General features: G+C 43.7%; 1 non-coding gene across 1 annotated transcript; it reads left to right on the forward strand.

The window, feature by feature from the left end:
* The first annotated feature begins 17,967 nt into the window (after positions 1–17,967).
* On the forward strand, positions 17,968–18,086 carry LOC145403880 (5S ribosomal RNA). The gene has a single exon (XR_013898073.1). It is a non-coding gene; the product is annotated as a 5S ribosomal RNA (ribosomal RNA).
* The last annotated feature ends 258 nt before the right edge of the window (positions 18,087–18,344 follow it).

Consider the following 18,344-nt stretch of genomic DNA (forward strand, 5'->3'; position numbering starts at 1 on the left):
CAACTCTTGCAACTCAAGACATTAAGTTGTAGTGGCAAAAAGCTTTTGAGAAGCCTTAGTTTCATGTAGAAATGTCTCCTTGGTTAATAAATTAATTGATCCTGCAGTCTAACTACACTTAGTCATCAGCATAGGAGAATGGGTTGGAACTACTTTGGATCATCAGCTTAACTGAATGTCATGTTAGAATTCTATCTATCAATCTATTGCCAGACACCTTGATCTCATAAGGGGTGGCCATAAACAAATCCTCTCCATGTCACCCTGTCCTCTGCCATTTCACTGCCCCCCCCCCCAGCCCACATCCCCATCTCTCATGTATGTTTCCACTCCATCTCATCCTCAGCCTCCACCTCCCTCTCCCCCCCCCCACCTCACTTACATACGTTCTCATTAGTCTCTCGATCTCCATCCTCTCCACATGGCCAAACCACCTCATCATAGGAGAATGGGTTGGAACTACTTTGGATCATCGGCTTAACTGAATGTCATGTTAGAATTCTATCTATCAATCTATTGCCAGACACCTTGATCTCATAAGGGGTGGCCATAAACAAATCCTCTCCATGTCACCCTGTCCTCTGCCATTTCACTGCCCCCCCCCCCCCAGCCCACATCCCCATCTCTCATGTATGTTTCCACTCCATCTCATCCTCAGCCTCCACCTCCCTCTCCCCCCCCCCCACCTCACTTACATACGTTCTCATTAGTCTCTCGATCTCCATCCTCTCCACATGGCCAAACCACCTCAGTGTATTTCTCCTAACGCTTTCTGTCGCATCCACATCCACACCACAACACTCCCTCACTTCCTTATTTGTCAGTCTCTCTTTTCATGTAACTGCACATGCTTCTCTCAAATAACTCATGTCCACTGCTCTCACTCTTGACTTGTGTCCTTCCATCAAGGTCCAAGCTTCACTTCCATACGTTAGAGTTGGTATCACAATACTATCATGCATCAACCTTTTTATTTCCATGCTTACATCCCTGTTTCTTTTTACTGCTTTCAGAGAACCAGCAACCTTTCTTCCTTGTTGTAGCCTTTCAAACACATCATCCTCCAAACTTCAATCCATACTCATCACATAACCCAAGTACTGAAATGCATTCACATTTTCCATTTCCTTGTCATCAAACCTCACTGTACATTCAGTGACTTAATTTCTCTCGAAGACCACAACTTTACTCCTCCCTACATTCACATTTAGTTTCTGTTTCTTGCACACTCTCCCAAACTCATTCACCAAGCATTGAAGTTCCCCTTTGTCTTCACTTAACAGTACAGTATCATCTGCAAACAACTGTGCAGGAAGTTTCCAAATGCTCCCCTCTCTCATTAGGGCTGCTCCAGCATCTACTGCCCTACCTTGTATCTCTTTTCTGACCCAATCCTAATACAGTTTGAACAACCAGGGAGATATGACACATCCCCGTTTTAATCCAACTTTCACATAGAATAATTCATTTAGTTCATTAATCATACACACTTCAGTCTTAACACCCTCATACATACTCATTATAGCATTCAACAACTTCCCATTTACTCCATTGTAATATTCTTAATATTTTTCACATTCATTGGCTATCCACTGTGTCATATACTTTCTCCAAATCCATGAAGGCTGCATACAACTTCTTTCCCTTCTCCAGAAATTTTTCCACTAATGACCTAAGGATGAATATCTGCTCTATACAACCTCTTGTCATCCTGCAATCTCTCTGTTCTTCTCCAACTAACTCCTCTGTAATTTCCCTAACTCTGTCAATAAGTATCTTACCATATACTTTTCCTTTTACACTGAGAAGACAAATACCCCTATGATTACCACACACCTCTTTTTCCCCTTTTCCTTTGCACAGGAGAATAATTGTACCTGACTTCCAATCCTCCAGGGTTCTACCTTCCTCCCAGGCCAATCTGCACATCTTGCATATCCATTCAACTGTTATCTCTCCCCCATGCTTCATCATTTTGCCTCACATGTTAGAAGTAATGCATAAAAGTAGGTGAAACAGAAAAGAAAGACTTATACCTGATTTACCACCGTACTGTGAAAATATCAGTACAATAAGTCCGTGTTATAAGTCAAACTTTTTTTATGCTCTTTTTGCTATTAAGTCCCAAATAAATTGGCAGGAAATATGACTTAAAATTCTGGCATCTACTGTATATAGTTGATTTACCATTTCCTTCAGTTTACATTTCTAGTGGTATGAAAAAGTTATATTTTGTAACACATCCCTGACATGTAACAAGAACTTGCTGGACCATTATTATAACATGGTGAAGAAAATACGCATAGCCATATTTTAATTCCACCCCCCCCCCCAATCTAAACCACGTCTCTTGTGTTCATAAAGGGTACAAAGTTAGCTGTTATAAAGGTTGTTGGAAGGACACAAGTCAAGAGTGAGAGCAGTGAAAATGAGTTATTTAAGAGGAGCCTGTGGAGTAGCATGGAGAGAGAGGCTGACAAATGAGGATATAAAGGAGCGTTGTGGTGTGGATGTGATAGGAAGCATTAGGAGGAACACACTGAGGTGGTTTGGCCATATGGAGAGGATGGAGGTTGAGAGACTGACAAGGAGAGTGTATGTGAGTGAGGTGGAGGGGGGGAGAGGGAGGGGGAGGCTGAGGATGAGATGGAGGGATGAGGTGGAGAGGTATATGAGAGAGGGGGGTGTGAGTTGGAAGCAGGGCAGTGAAATGGCGGGGGACAGGGCGATGTGGAGGCAATTTGTTTGTGGCCACCCCGTGCGGGATTGAGGCATCTGGCAATGGATAGAAAGACAGATAGATAAAGGTATGGGTCGGAGATTATTTTCAGTGGAGTGAATTTCATCCCTACAATCCAGTGACATATTTTTCTGTTTTATTCATGTTAGATATGATTTCAGACTACTTGAGTTAATTAAGCCTTCCTTAACCCCACTACAGTAATTGTTCTCCAGTAAGCCAAATGCTGTCGTTAGGAAAATGCAAGAATAAAATATAAGAATGTGTCAACTTGAAGCAGTTAATTTATTGTAGAAGTTACATGTGAGTACTAAAATATGGCCTGTTTCTTATATATATATGCTTACCTGAAGTGTCCATACTGTATGCAGTAGTAGTAACAAGACCAGTGACATAGGAAGAGTAAAGAAATATTTGTCTCCTCGAAGTATAGCAATAAGAACAGTCCTTGCACTAATAATTCAGCATTGTGTACTGTCAAGGTAATGTGTGTACCTGCAAGGATTTTTTTTTTTTTTTTTAACCCGCCGCATCCCGTTGACGTATATATACGTCCAGACGTTTTGTCACTGTGAGTCCCGTTGACATATATAAATACGCTGCAATTGCAAGGTCTGTCATTTGCACATTTTTCAAATTTCGTGCATGATTTTTGGTACGTATACACGGTACACCTTCCTCTACAAGATGCCAAGCAGGAACAATGCCTTACCCCACATGACCTCCCCTCCCCCCTCGCACGCCATTGTCTCTGCAATAGACGTGTTGCTGGTAGTGGGTAAACATGGCTAGTGCACTCTGCCATGTACTTAAAAACTTACGGTATATGTATCTTTTAATTTAATTTATCATTTGCACTGAACAAGACGTGATAACTTTAATTCTTTGCGGCTGGAGGGAAGGAGCCGCCGTGTTGGCGATGACGTCAGCATTCACACTGCAGATGACGCTCCAGTCCATCTCACAATACTTTGCCAGTAACAGAGATGATAGTTGTACTGTACCTACGTGGCCACCATAGATCCAAACTACCCCCTTCAGGTATGTTGTAAAGGAATATTTTTCATGGTGTAAATGGGTGGTACCTGTTGGGTACGTTAATTGTGGTGAAATTGACCAGAAATAGCGTACAGCTACACCATTCCCGAGCGGTGCTCGTACCTCATGAGGTGGGAAGTGTTAAATGTATGCAGTACAGTATCAGTTGTATGAGTTTATGATGGTATTATGCTCATATTTAATATTTGACCTCTTCATTATTAGTTTTCTGAAGAAAAAGAAAACAGTTTCAGTGACTCAACTACAGTACTTCAGGGGAGTGTGACGAAATACCGAATCGGCGGTCATTTACCGAATCAACACCGAATTAGCACTTTTTAATTGGTCAGTGTTATAGATTTTATCACCATAGAGGTTCATACTCACCTAATTATTCGAAATCTGGTCAAATTTTTGTATTTAATTTTACCTTTAAAAAAATCCGAATTCACAGCGAAAACGTGCTAAAATTAGCAGAAGTGTTTCTCCTTTAGTTGAACAGCTTGCCTTGGCAGACTTCTGCTTTGTATAATTATTAATTTAACACAAATGCACTTATTTGCACTTTAAATCAGTATCTGTGCGAAACAAAAGTCTGTCAAGGCATGTTGGTGGTCTAAAGTAGAAATACCCGCTAACCTTAGCACGTTTTCGCTCTGACTCCTAATATTCTATTAATAATTAAATAAAGCATAGTTTTTTGACTGAATTTCAGATAATTAGGTGTGTATGAACCTATATGGTGAAGAATATAATATTTTCACAATAGTAAAGACTGCATTCCAGCACTGGGAACTTCCGACGAGCAGCCAGCCACCACTGTTTTCGTTTATTGTTATTGGCTAGTATACAGAGGAATAATTTCCCTACTGTGCTTTTGTCAGTGCACTTACACATTGGAACGAAACATTAGCAATTATTCCTCTTTTGTCACTGGACATTCTTAGAGGTCAGAAATAAGCACAGTGTATCCTGGCTAAACGTTAACAAAGCAGACTATGCTGCCTCAGTGTGAGTAGTGACGTCACGACCAATCACAGGCCGTTTCAGTGTCATGTGATTTTTCGGCTACTTTATTATTTTTTCATGTTTCTGCACCTTTTTATTGGAAATAATGGTTGACATCGTTATTTTCTGAGTATCTTTTACCGATACAAGTATCTAACTTCAAAAAAAATTTTGACCGGAAACTCATCTATTTACCTGTTACCAGTGACCTGGCCAGTAAAGACATGTCGTGCCATGGTATGAAATTCAAGGCCAGAGTGATTCCCCAATCGATGACAATGTGGAGGACAAAGTTTACATAGCATTAGAGGAAGAAACATTCAGAAATGATGATCAGGTAATGTTGCCAAAAAAGGTCAGGTATGTTGATGTGTTTGGTTAGTGAAACAATGCTTATATTGCCTATATTACTGTGAGAAAACCAATATACTCTCGTACTACATATAAATTTGTACCAAATAATTATTGTTTATGAGTGGTGTAGAATAGTTACCCTTCCATAGAACTCATTTTCTTTGCCAGCCTGATAGAAAACCCAGTAAGATAAGGGGTACTGCTACCTGTATCCAGTACTTTAAACCTCAGGTGAGCTATTTCTCTATGAATTTTCGATGTTTCTTACCAAAAGTGGAGGTTTGAGCCAAAAAAAAAAAAAAAAATCCAAAATTGGTCGGGATTGGGGGGAGTCAGTGGTGGAAAATCGGTTGGAACTGGGCGGGTTAAGTGGTTAGGCTTTTTTTATTTATTAATTTATTTAGCAATATTCCTTCATGCTTAATACAGTATATACTTAACAACAGGATTTTAAATTTTTCAGCATTTACTGCCATTCACAATTGCTGTAAACTGAATCTAACACGAGTGAAGGTAACCTGAGACCTGTGTGCCAGAGCTGACTTAAATTTTCTAATTCTGTTTCTTGATCCCAGTTTTCTCAGGTGGATGTGGAAAAAATCTGTCACTAACTTGCACTGAATAAAATATAGGTGATAAATATGTAATTATGTTTAGTAAATATTTAGGTAGATAGTGCAGTTTGGTTTGAGATCATAACGGTGACTTACTGTGATGTTGAAAGAAACATTAACACAGGAAAACTTGGGCCTTCTGAACTTAATTTTATATACCATACTTTGAATGACATGTAATCCAGTATCTCAGTAATATAGAAAAGTAAGAAACTTATGTTTGTTTACTGAAATAAGATATTACATTTTAAATGTATGTGTGGTGGTTTTAGTGGATTAGGTTGCTCCAACTGGATGTGACCCATAAAGGCTTAGAGCCAGGGAATGGTTTGGGCTTATTACTCAATGATGCAACTGGTCACTTGCCTTTAATGCTTCGACTGAGTATCCTAATCCCAGACCCTTACACTCCTGGTGGGGCAATATAGGATTGGATGATGGATGGCAGTACAATGATCCTTTGGGTATCGTGCACTTAGTTATAGAGGTTTTCATTATCACTGCTAGATGAAAATCGGCATTCCTGCTGTTATCAGACATTTTTCGGTTAAAAAACATCTTTATCGCACACTTGAGCTGGTTGCTACCGACAATGATGGTGCAAAATCTGTGGTTTCTGATGGGTTTGAGGGATTCAGAGGTGAGGCCCTACTCGAGGAGTTAATCCCAGGCGGAGGAGGTCACTAACTCTCAGCCTCCTAGCCTCAGAACTCGTTACCTCAAGCCCATCTGAGGTCTCTATATGGTATGTGTTTCTTTCTTATTATACCCTTTTTGTCATTTGTTATTAACCTAACCATGCTAGTGTGTGTTTGTGATACTCACCATGACAGTATGTATTTATTTAGTTGGTCTGAATTGTTGTAAAAGAGAACATATTGGTTCACAAGTGGGGTCCCCAGTACCATTTAGAATAAATCCAATAGGTTCTGTGCTTTCATTATCACTCATCAGGTGCAGTACCATTTATACGTGATAACCAAGGGATTATTGTATTTTGTTTATCTCTGTGATAAATTCACAAAACACAGAAGGAAATTTCTTAAAGCATTCAGTATATTGTATTTAAGCTTTTATTTTCTGCATTCAAAGTTGAGGATTCTGAGCTTTTCGCTTTTGACTAGCATAATGTACTAGCTGTCTTAGAATCATCTGGCTACACTTAGCTCATGTATTAAACTGACTACTTACTGGTATTTCATTTAGCTGTTTACTGAGTTACTTGCTAATGAGGGGCCATCACGTGGTGGCACTGTGTACCCTGGATGGAATGAAGCAGCTGTGGCATCTACCAAGGAGACAAACCCCATACTGTATTTCCTTGAACCTCACTGTGGGGAAGGACCTTGGTCCAACCCTGCCAAGTTGCTGTCTATCACTGGGCTCACCAGTTCCCTGCACAGTTTATGTACCATACTGTATATTTGTGGGACAGACCCACAGAAACAGTTGCTTACCTGTGGTTGACAGGTCTACTCAGCCAGACATAATGGGGTAATGCAGCAACAGCAATGACATCCAAGATACTGTATTTACCTTGTACCATATAGTTTTTTTTTTTTTTTAAGCTGGCCACATTTTAGTAATTTGGTCAAAATTATATATATATATATATATATATATATATATATATATATATATATATATATTATATCTAAATAAGCTCTACTGTTAGCAGTATAATTATGTATGGAGCTGTTAGATAACTACTTTTGGCCATAAGTTTACAAAAAGTCCAATACATTGCCTTATTGAGTGTGTGTGTGTGCATGTTCACAGAATTTTGTGTGTGTGTGTGTGTGTGTGTGTGTGTGTGTGTGTGTGTGTGTGTGTGTGGAGTGCATTTGTGCATGTTCACAGAATCGTGTGTGTGTGTGTGTGTGTGTATTTGTATGCTTAATTTAATTCTGCTGGAGTGAGTCAGGCTCCTAACATCCGATCTTCAGTAACTTCAGACATATATTTTTAAGGTATATTTGTGTATTTTTAAAATATTTGTGTGTACAAATGTACATGTGTATGTGTGTTCATGTGTGTGTGCATGCTTGTGTGTATATGTGTGAGCATGAAATGTTTTTTTTTGTGTAGTGATGGGTATGTTTTGTTGAAAATGAGCCTTTGATATGTATGTATGTTGTGTGTATGAGGAGTGTTTTGTGCAGTGGCCGTTTGATGTATTTATCTTAAGTGCTACGTGACTGTTTCTTGCCATTGCTGCTGTCTGTTTGTGCCATTAGTTTTTCTAGTTGCACTTTATGAAATGTTGTTTAGCTTAGAGCATAGTGAAGGGGATGGTTGATAGTACACTGTGTTGTGCAGTAGTATAGGTTTCATTATTCATAAATTGTTTGAATTAATAGCAAGTACTTATATGAATTAATGTGTATATTTTTTCAAATAAAAAACTCCTTAAATGTCTTACTTTCCTTTACTAAGCAGTATTTTGTTTGTATAATGCTTTAGAAAAACCATATAATAGCACCCACCATCCACTTATTCAGTGTAGTGCAGCCCTCAGGTGACTATACTGCATTATTTACCAAATGGCTTCATGTAATTCAGGAAACCATTTCATGTGCTGGATGGTAACCATATAACCAAGTAAGGCATCTGGTGGTCAAGTAGGCTAAGGCACCCTCACTGGATGTGGCCTTAAGGATCTCAGTTTGAGGGGTGTTTGGAGTTTATTGCTCATGTAATACCATTCAAGTGAGTGAGACTGTACTCCATTTCACCTAGTCTGGCACCATCAGTGATGTCCTAAGCACCTGTAGCACTGATAAAGGTCCTCTGTAATGGACATACCTTTTTGTATTGCCTTTATATATTGGTTCTCAAGGTAATAAATACAGGTTCACCTAGAGCAGAGGATTTACATAAACACTACAGGCATTGAGGACATCACTGATTGTGCCAGACTTCGTGAAATGGAGTATAGTCACCCACACCTGATCTATCGAATACCTCATATGAGGCACAATGAAGGTCTGCATGGACCAAGCGCTGGCCTCATGTGAGGTACAGTTTACAGTGGTTATAAAATAATGACTTAGGGAAAGTAAACTACAGTGTCCTCGCACAGTGAATGAGTTTATGGGTGGCAGACGAACTCATTCACTGTGAACAACATATCTTATGGGAAAAATAGCATATAGGCTGCACTGTTCTCTCAAAGTCCGCTTTTTGAGCCATAGAGACACATTAAACTGCACATTTCAAACATAATGTACAGATATATAAAATATAAAACACATGGTTATTTACCTTAAATGGAGCAGATGGGAATCCTGATTGGCTTGAATGCAGGTGGTTCCCAGGCAGGGAGATACACTTTTGGTGTTCCCCCACATCACCTTCCACTCTGTCGTTCGCATCACCAGTTTTGCCCTCATGACCTGACTAAACCATTTTCCACATTCCTCTGCCTCATTCACCTCTCCCATACAGCCTTCAAAGTCCAAAGATGACACAGCTGACATCACATCATTATTGTCTTCCCCAGGAAGTGTAGCAGATGATGTAGAGGCAACTGGCTCCTGTTGTTCTTGAGTTCGATAGTAGCATGTGATGAGCGTTTGTTTTCATCTGTTGACTTCCATATTGTGCCTTTCAGTGTAATCATGGAAAGTGGTTTCTACTGCACTGAGCACTTCCTGTGTCCTATGGTAGCTGGTTTCATTTGTCTTGGCCTCTTCTTTCAGAACATCCACTTCAGCTAGAATTTTACTGATCAATGACATGGGCAAATTTTCATCCTCCATTGGTTTCTGCTCAGCAGGTTGCTCAGATCTTGCCTCTTGTACTGCATCTACTGGGAGGAGGGGGGGGGGGCATTTAATATGGGAAATGGCAGTTATGGCTTACTCTTTACCCTGTTTTCAGTCACTTGGGATTCAGCTCGTTCATTATGGTTTTGTGGACCTGATTAACCCCCGCTTGTCCACTAGGCAAATTGTTTACTCTGAATACGTTCATTGTGCGAGGGCACTGTACCTTACAAAGAATCAGTCTGGCAGAAGTTAAATGTTGGGACTAGGTAGCTTATCCCTGGACCCCTACATGGGCTTTTGTTAGGGCAAAAAAGAATTAGACGATGAGATGTATATATATAGCACCACCCTTCCTCAACCTCACTCCTTCCTCCTGATATCTAGCTGTTTGGGACCACTGACCAACCTCCTTCCATCCCCCTCTTTTTTTTTTTTTTTTTTTACTTCTCGGGCCAGACCAGCGCTTGCCAGGATCGGGGTGGAACTTGTTCCTTAACAGTCCCAGGTAGAACTGCGACGATGGCCACCGTCTGCATGGGGGAAAAGATGGCCACCGTACGCATCTCATCTACCACCCCCTGCAGGACCGCGGCGGCGTTCATTGTACCTGCTGGAGAGGCAACGGCCACCATCATTCCCTCACCTGCACCCTCCGCTGGGAGCAGAACTGTGGCGACAGCCACTGCCCTTGCCAGGGAGAGAACGGCTACCGTCTTTCTCTCACCTGCTGTCCCAGGGCAAGGCAGAACCTCGGCGACGGCCACTGTCCTCGCCGGGGAGAGAAGAGCCACCATTCTTCTCTCACCTGCTGTCCCCACAGGCACAAGCAGAACCAGGGTGGTGCCCTCTGTGCCCATCAGGAAGGGAAAGGTCATTGTCATTCCCTCATTTGCCATTTGTACAGGGAGCAGGACTGCAGCGAAAGCCACCATCCACACTGGGGAGAGAACAGCCACTGTCCTTCTCTCACCTGCTGTCCGAGGGTCCAGCAGAACTGCAGCGGCGCCCCCTGTGCCCATCGGGGAGGGAATGGCCACTGTCCTTCCCTTGTCCGTTACCCCCGTGGCACCCCTTGAGGGTATCATCCTTTGTTCGCCTCACCCCTCCAGAGGCCAAGTGGGACACCCCTCTTGCTCTCCCCACAGAGCTAGCCCACCAGCGGAGTTGCAGCTGGAGAGGATCTGGAACAGCCCCGTAGTGAGTCTAGGGATACGCTCGCTGCGGCCAGCGCCCTTACATCGCCCCTTGCTGTCGGACTCCTAGAGGAAGAGATGCTGCAGGCAGCCCCTGACGGCCTTTTGATCCGAGCAAGGCTGCAGCCCCCAGTCACCCAGGGACGTCCCCAGGACTCCCAGCTGAGACTTCCCCAGCCCCACCAACGAGCAGTCCTCCTCCAGGAACAGGTGCAAGGAAGCGCACCTACTCACTCTGTTCGGACCCAGTCCTGTGGGCTAACCTACTCACTGAGGCCCCAGGGAAAGGCCTCCCTCTACACTGCCCAGCAGCCCACCTTGGATGACCTGGCTCCTGACAGTGGTCCCATGTCTCCCACGAGAGAGCATGCCTGATGGAACCCCTCCCTTACCTGGATGACACCTGCAGCTGCCCAATCACCGGTTGCCGAACCTGGGCCCTCTGTGTCTCTGATATTGTATTTAATCTGTATATTGTATTGTGTCCAGCACTGTATATCTTTGTGGTAATATATGTGTAAGGTTGGTTGACCCGAGTTTTTATGCCCTGTTCCTCTAGTTGTATGCTCTATTCCCGGTCTTGAAGGGAACCCCAGACCAGTCGCTCGTACATAGAGAGCAAGGAGTCGAGTTCTGAACACGTAGCATAACAGTTGGGATGATAGGCAGAGGGCAGTGCAGCTTACTACTAGCCTCAAGGATGCAGCAATGGAAATTCTGGGCCAGATGTCGGTAGAGGAGAGGAACAGTTATCAGTTTTTAGTAGAATTGCTGGCGCACAGATTCAAAACCATGTGCCAGACTGGGGTTTACAGAGCAAGATTCTGGAGCCGTGTATGGGCTCGCGACGAATCCCTCCAGCAGCTGGCTCATGACTTTGAAAGTATGGCATAAAAGGCATACCCTGGAGCAGCACCTAACCTGTTGGCTATTCTTCTGAGGGACCAGTTCATCGATGCTCTTTATAGTGCAGAGTTGAAAGTGCAAGTGAAGCAGGCACAACCTAGAAGCATGCAAGAAGCACTAGCCAGGGCTCTAGAATTTGGGTCCTACATCACATCCAGTGTATCCACTTTCCAGGCAGGTCATAGTGCAGGATTCAAGGCAAGAAAGGGGCAGGTACATGAAGCAGAAAAATTTAAAGAAAGTTGCTGGTACTGCGAGTAGCCAGGACATCGGAAAGTGGACTGCAAGAAGTGGAAGAGAGAACAGGAGAGGATCAGAGGAGGTTGCTGGTTCTGTGAGAAGCCAGGACACAAGAAAGTGGATTGTTACAAATGGAAGGAGCAAGAATGGAACAATGCAAGGAAACCCTTGAGTGCAATGAATGGGTGTTGGACATGTGGTGAGGTGGGACACAGCAGCTATGATTGTCCAAATGAGAAGGACGGCAAGCAGAAGGCTGCAGAAGACGAGAAGGATGAAGGTAAATTAGTACAGGCTGGTGACAAGAGGCAACAACTAGCCAGTTTTTCCCAAGAAGCCCCACCACTGAGGAAATGCAAGAGAGCCTTGATTGATAATGTGCGAGGAGACGGAAGGACAAACTGTAAAGTAGGAATGGGAATCTTAGCAAGAAGTGCCGCCGTACTGTAGTGACAGGGCCAATGTCAGATGAAGAAGAGCTGAAGAGGATGCAGATTTACAACCAGTACTAGAGTGGCCGCAGCAGAATACAGTGCGACCATCCTGGGAAGAGGTTTCCAGTTTCAGCCCTGCAACTAAGGGCTACTTGCCTCAATGGGACCTTCTTTGTTTGAACAATGGACTACTGGAGTGTCAGTGGGAGACACCCAATGGCCTCAGCAAGTATTAGCAACTAGTGGTTCTTAAGAAGATGAGATCCAGGATCTTGGATGAGACTCATAACCAGATCATTAGTGGGCACCTGGGAGTGAAGAGACTCTAAGCCAACTGCGACAGAATTTCTACTGGACTGGCACGTGTCAGGATGTTGAAGAGTGGTGTTGGGCCTGCGATATATGTTGTGCCATAAAGGGACCTAAGAAACGTGGATGCACGCTTCTCCAGCTGTACCAAGTGGGTGCACTGATGGAAAGAGTCATGTTGGACATTGCTGGACCTCTGCCACTCAGTGAAAGAGGAAACCAGTATATATGCACTGCCATGGACTGCTTCACGAAGTGGCCAGAAGCCTATGCCATCCCTGATCAAGAGGCTGCGACTGTTGCTCAGGTGTTGGTTGACCAGTTTTACTGTTGTTTTGGGATGCCACAAGAGCTACATTCAGACCAGGGTAGAAACTCAAAGTCTGCCGTGTTTTGTGAATGCTGCAAGTTACCGGTGATCAAGAAGACTAGGATGACCTCACTAAGGCCAGTCAGATGGGATGGTGGAGAAATTCATCTGGACCCTGGGACAAGACCCGGCCAAATACTGTGTAGAGGGACAAACAGAATGGGACCAGAAATTACATGCGTTGCTGATGGCATATCGGTCTGCATCCCACGAGTGTACCAGCTACACCACTCCAAAACTAATGCTGGGCCAGGAGTTACCATTACCCGTTGACTTGTTAATGGGAAGACCATCTGCTGAAGAGCTGCCTACAGACACCTCCAGCTATGCAATGCATCTTCAGAAAAGGCTGGCTGAGGTATATCATCAAGTATGAGAAGCTCTAAAGTTATCAGGCGAAGTGATAAGTGCAAGTATGATGCCAAGGCAAGTTAGGTGAGCTTCAAGGATGATGATAAAGTATGGTTATACAATCCTCAGCAGAAGAGGGGACAATCACCGAAGCTGCAGAGCCCGTGGGACAGGCCGTACACTGTGTTGGACCGCCTGCCAAATGTAATGTACCAGATTCGGGGAGGCAAGAAGTTTTGCCCAAAGGAGGTACACGTGAATCGTCTGTGGCGGTACCATGGGCCAGGACGTTACAGCTGGGACATCTCCAAGGAATTGTGCTTACCCGCAGATAAGGATGTTGAGGAGGACCATGGAGCTGAAGTACAAGAGGATGGTGACAGTTTCCCATGGAGGGAAGTGAATCAGGAAGAGGACCAAGTCATTCCAGGAGGAGTGGACTTTGTGGAGGAGCAGGGACATCATCTGAAGTGGCATAGGAGAAGACCTGGTAAGTTGAAGGATTATCTATCTATTTGTCTATTGCCAGACGCCATATCCCATAAAGGGTGGCCATTCGACTTTGAGTTATGTTAATTAAAAATTTAGTTTGGATTAAGGATTAAGTTTGTATATATCGTGTAGTTTTGTCAAGAAGACAAATGACTAGGGAGTGGGTAATGTTGAGAAGCACAATTTGCCAATTAAGTAGTGCTGGAGTATTCCTGATGATTCTCGAATTTTTCCACTACTTGTCAGTGTTGCCAGTTACCCTGCTATTTGTGAGCAGAGGTATTTTGTAAGTTGTACATTAATTTTTGTGCTCTTTTTCTCTATAATGTTTTATTTGTGATTGTTTATTAGATTATGAAACTTTATCTCTGTTTGAATGCTTAATAATTTAGAGTGTTACGCAGTGTAAGAAACTCTGGAATATTTTGGATGTCTCCAAGTTGGTAACTGTTGCTTCCCCGAGAATTTAGTAGATAATTCTAGTATATAGGAAGCTTACATACGAATGGGGAAGGGACTAGAGGTTTTTCAGTTCAGTTTGACTAGTGGCCTTGTAAAGATAGTATAGTTCTGGTACTTGTGATATCTGCGAAGTGTAGTCAACAAGCATACCGTGGTATCACTTGGCAGTGTTGCCACTAAGTACATTTGTACCATTTTGGTACATTTTCATAATTACTGGTACAAGGTACACCATCGAGATTTTTGACACATTTTAAAGAATACTGCTACATTTTGGTACAAAATGAGCATCATCTTGGTACAATTTCCGTATACTCTCTTTGATTTGTCTATGCGTATGGCATGGCCTCACATTGCTGCCACACATACGATCAGGTATAAATGAATACTTTCAATTAAAATATTTTTGCCAAACTCTAGTTGTAAGCTTGTATATGCCAATATCTTGAAGAACCTAAATCTTACGAGTCAGTGACGTCACTCCCAAAATGCAAGACTACCTGTATTAAACCGAATGTATAAGACAATTTGGGACCGTATCTTTACATCAGTTAGTGTTACCCAACTCCAGTGTGATTTTTGGTGTCTTCTTATACGTAAAGAATTAGAAACTCTTAGGATATGAACTGCCTGTTTATACTGTTAACTCTTCTTAAGGCTTAGAAATTTTCTACAATAAAATTTGTTCACACATATGAATCTCCTAAGTGATATTCTGGTAATATAAAGATTTAGTATGTCTTGTTAATATCGGGCACTGAGGTTTGAATATACAGTGGCAATATATTTATTGGTTCTGTTCCCTCAAGGCTCCCTTTTCTTGGTGGCTGCTATGACTGCTGTGATTGTGGCTTAACTTCCTTCTAGATCTCCACAGAAATTACTATTATGCTTTGTATTCTAGGGAACTTCTCATCCTTAGAACACAAGCTACTGAGCCGAGGTTCTCTTTTGATATCAGAACTAGAATACACAAGAACATGGCATAAAAACTCTGCTGACCAACCTTACACATATATTACCTTAGTTACAATCAGAATAAGTACAGTAGTAATAATACGCACAAATCAGGTTAAGGGGGCACAATTGGACTAGTGGACTCCGGTCCGGGCTGCTGTGGGTCTGGGCTGCCTTACAGGTGATGCCCAGGCGTGGGAGGTAGCTCGTCAAGTATGTCTTCCCGCAGGAGGCGCAGGACTACTGCTGGGGAATGGATTGTCCGGGATGGGCTGCTGGTCAGCGTGGAGATAGGCCCTTCCCTAGTGGGGCCTCAGTGGGAAGGCGGTCCTCTGGGCTGGGACCGAACAGGGCAAGCAAGCGTGCTTGCCTCTGCCTGCTCCAGGAGGAGGACTGCCTGCTGGTGGAGGTGGGGAGGTCATACCCTTGAGTCCAAGGGGTGTTCCTGGACGTCTGGGGGCTGTGGTCTCTGCAGGGTAGAGCCATCGTCAGGAACTGTCTGCAATGTCCCTTCCTTATAGAGTCCATCAGCTGAGGGTGTCGCCCAGACACTGGCTGCAGGACTCTGATCCCCAGGCTCATGATGGGCCCTCACCAAAGCTTCTCTAGCTGCAACTCTCGGGGGAACTGCACCTGTGGGGAGAGAAAGGCATCCTGCTCGGCCTCTGGATGGGTGGTGGGCCGAGCCAGGGACTTCTTCCAGACGGGTAGTCACCTGGCCAGTGGACAATGGGCGTACGGTGGCTGTCACCGTGGTTCCACAGGCGCTCGAGACAACAGCCAGAGTAGATGGTGGCCGTCTCTTCCTTCCTGGTGCAGCTGGTGGCCGTCACTGCGGTGCTGCTTGCCAAGGAGGTGGCAGACAAAGGGCATACGGTAGCCATCCTTTCCTCCCTGGTGCAGCTGGTGGCTGTCACCATGGTTCTGCCTTTCTCTGGATTGTCAGCCAAAGAGCGGCTGGTGGCCATCCTCCTTCCTGGTCCAGCTGGTGGCCGTCATTGTGGTGCTGCAGGGGGCAACTGCTGAAGAGCGGACGGTAGTCGTCTCTTCCTTCCCAGTGCAGCTGGTGGCCGTCACTGCAGTGCTGCTTGGGACTGTACTGAGACAAGTCCCACTCCGATCCAGGCGAGGGCTGGCCCGGCTGCAGTGTTGTCTGCTGGGGCGGCATTCCTGTTGGTGGCTGCATTGCGGAGAAGAGGGGTGCAGCGTTGCAGGGGACATAGGCCCGTCTCACCCAGGCCTTATGCACTCCCTATGCGCCTCCCCATGGTCTCCTCCTGGGGTGGGTGTTGGGCTGTGGGTTCTCCCTGGGGTGGGTGTTGTGACACCCCTTCCTGGGCTTCCCGTGGGGGTGGGCACTTCAATTACCTATCAGTATTTTTGTCACTGCAGAAGTGGCTTAAATCATCAGGTAGGCTAATTATTTACTTTAATTGTTTAGTTTTACTAGGTCTACCGGTCGTTTTTCTCTGTTACTGCTCCTTATTTTTCCCATGTAGTTTTCTACACTGAAGGGCAGAAAGAATCTTATGTTAGTAGTGTACCTATTTGTTTCATTTTGATTATTGAATCCATTCCTGCCAGTGTTAACCTTCTGACGGGTACTCCTGACTGATATGATTACCCAGAAATTCAAAATTACCCCCAAACTTGCTGATTTGGTATTTTTTAATGAAAATGTACAATTTTTGTACGTTAATTGGCACTGGAAACACCGTCACTTGGTAAATAAAGTCAACAAACGTGAGAACCTTGTTTACATTCAACACCTGTGCTGATCTGTGTTGTACACTGAAAGGCTGCCTTTAGGAAAAGCAACTCACTGGGCAACGTCCTTCCAGTACTGTACTACTGCTGTTGGAGCCTGTGGCATTGTAGGACGAGGACATAACAATATGATCGGCCGGCGGTAGCAAAAATATTGTTTGAGCAAAGATGTCACCAGAATCAATGAAGACCCGATCTTAATGAGGGTTTTTCCGAAGTTAAATACAATAATCCGACATGAACATGAAAAAATACCAAGCACTAACTGCTAATGTATCACTACCCCTCAACCATATGAGTAATGGGCCGATTCTGGAAAATATTGGATTCATTATGTTTATAACAGATTATGGAATGCAGGAAATGGATTTGTATCGGCCCAATGCACGATTTACATTATCAGAGAGTACAGGCATGCATGATCTGGTTCCATATTGGCCCAATACATGCTTCAAAATATTGGATTTTAAGAAATTGAATCTTTATTAGCACAATATATGATTATCAATATCAGGCAGCAGTGAAAACCAAACACCAAAATCAATGGATATAGCCAACCTGTATACACTCTTGTGTAATATAAGCATAAAGACAGCTTCTTAACCTGCCGCATGCCAGTGCCATTTTAAAACAGTCTGATATACTTCCGCGGCCAGCGCCAGTGCCGTTTTAAAACGGTCTAAAATAAAAAGCTTCACTGTGACCGCATTTTTCAAGATTCACAGGTAAAAATTGGCAGGCATGTAAGGTAACTGCTCCTCTACCATCCCCCAGGCTGTCAAGGCCATACACTCACTCGCTCCCCCCCTCACACTCGCTCTGCCTCACTCTGCTTGTGTGCCTCACCCAGTGCTGTACACAGTGAAGGCGTTTTGTAAATATTTTCATGTAAGTGTAAGTTGTAAATATTTTCTTGTAAGTGGAAGGACTAAATAGTGAAGTCAAGTTGTAAATACCTTCTTGCCAATGGCCATACCACGTTGAGTACACCGCTTCCTGTCCGATCAGCGAAGTTAAGCAACGTTGGGTCTGGTTGGTACTTGGATGGGTGACCGCCTGGGAACACCAGATGCTGTTGGCATCCCTACGTGTCAAGTGGGGTTGGTGGAGGATTAGTGCCCCTCCCTGTAAAATAATTAACTCTAAGCCCTTGGCCACCCCGTTTGGGATACATGGCATCTGGCAATGAATGAATGAATGAAGTGCCAGGACTGTACGTAATGAAGTCAGGTTGTACCTATCTTCAAGTAAGTGTAAGATAATGCATTCACAGTGAGAAAGACACACAAATTGTGATAGATGGTGAAGTAATAAGTAATCAGAAAAGTGTACTGAACAT

The sequence above is a fragment of the Coenobita brevimanus genome, chromosome 61 (genome assembly GCF_032717465.1).
Source record: "Coenobita brevimanus isolate Jiangsu-jjx chromosome 61, ASM3271746v2, whole genome shotgun sequence".
Classification (NCBI taxonomy): domain Eukaryota; kingdom Metazoa; phylum Arthropoda; class Malacostraca; order Decapoda; family Coenobitidae; genus Coenobita; species Coenobita brevimanus.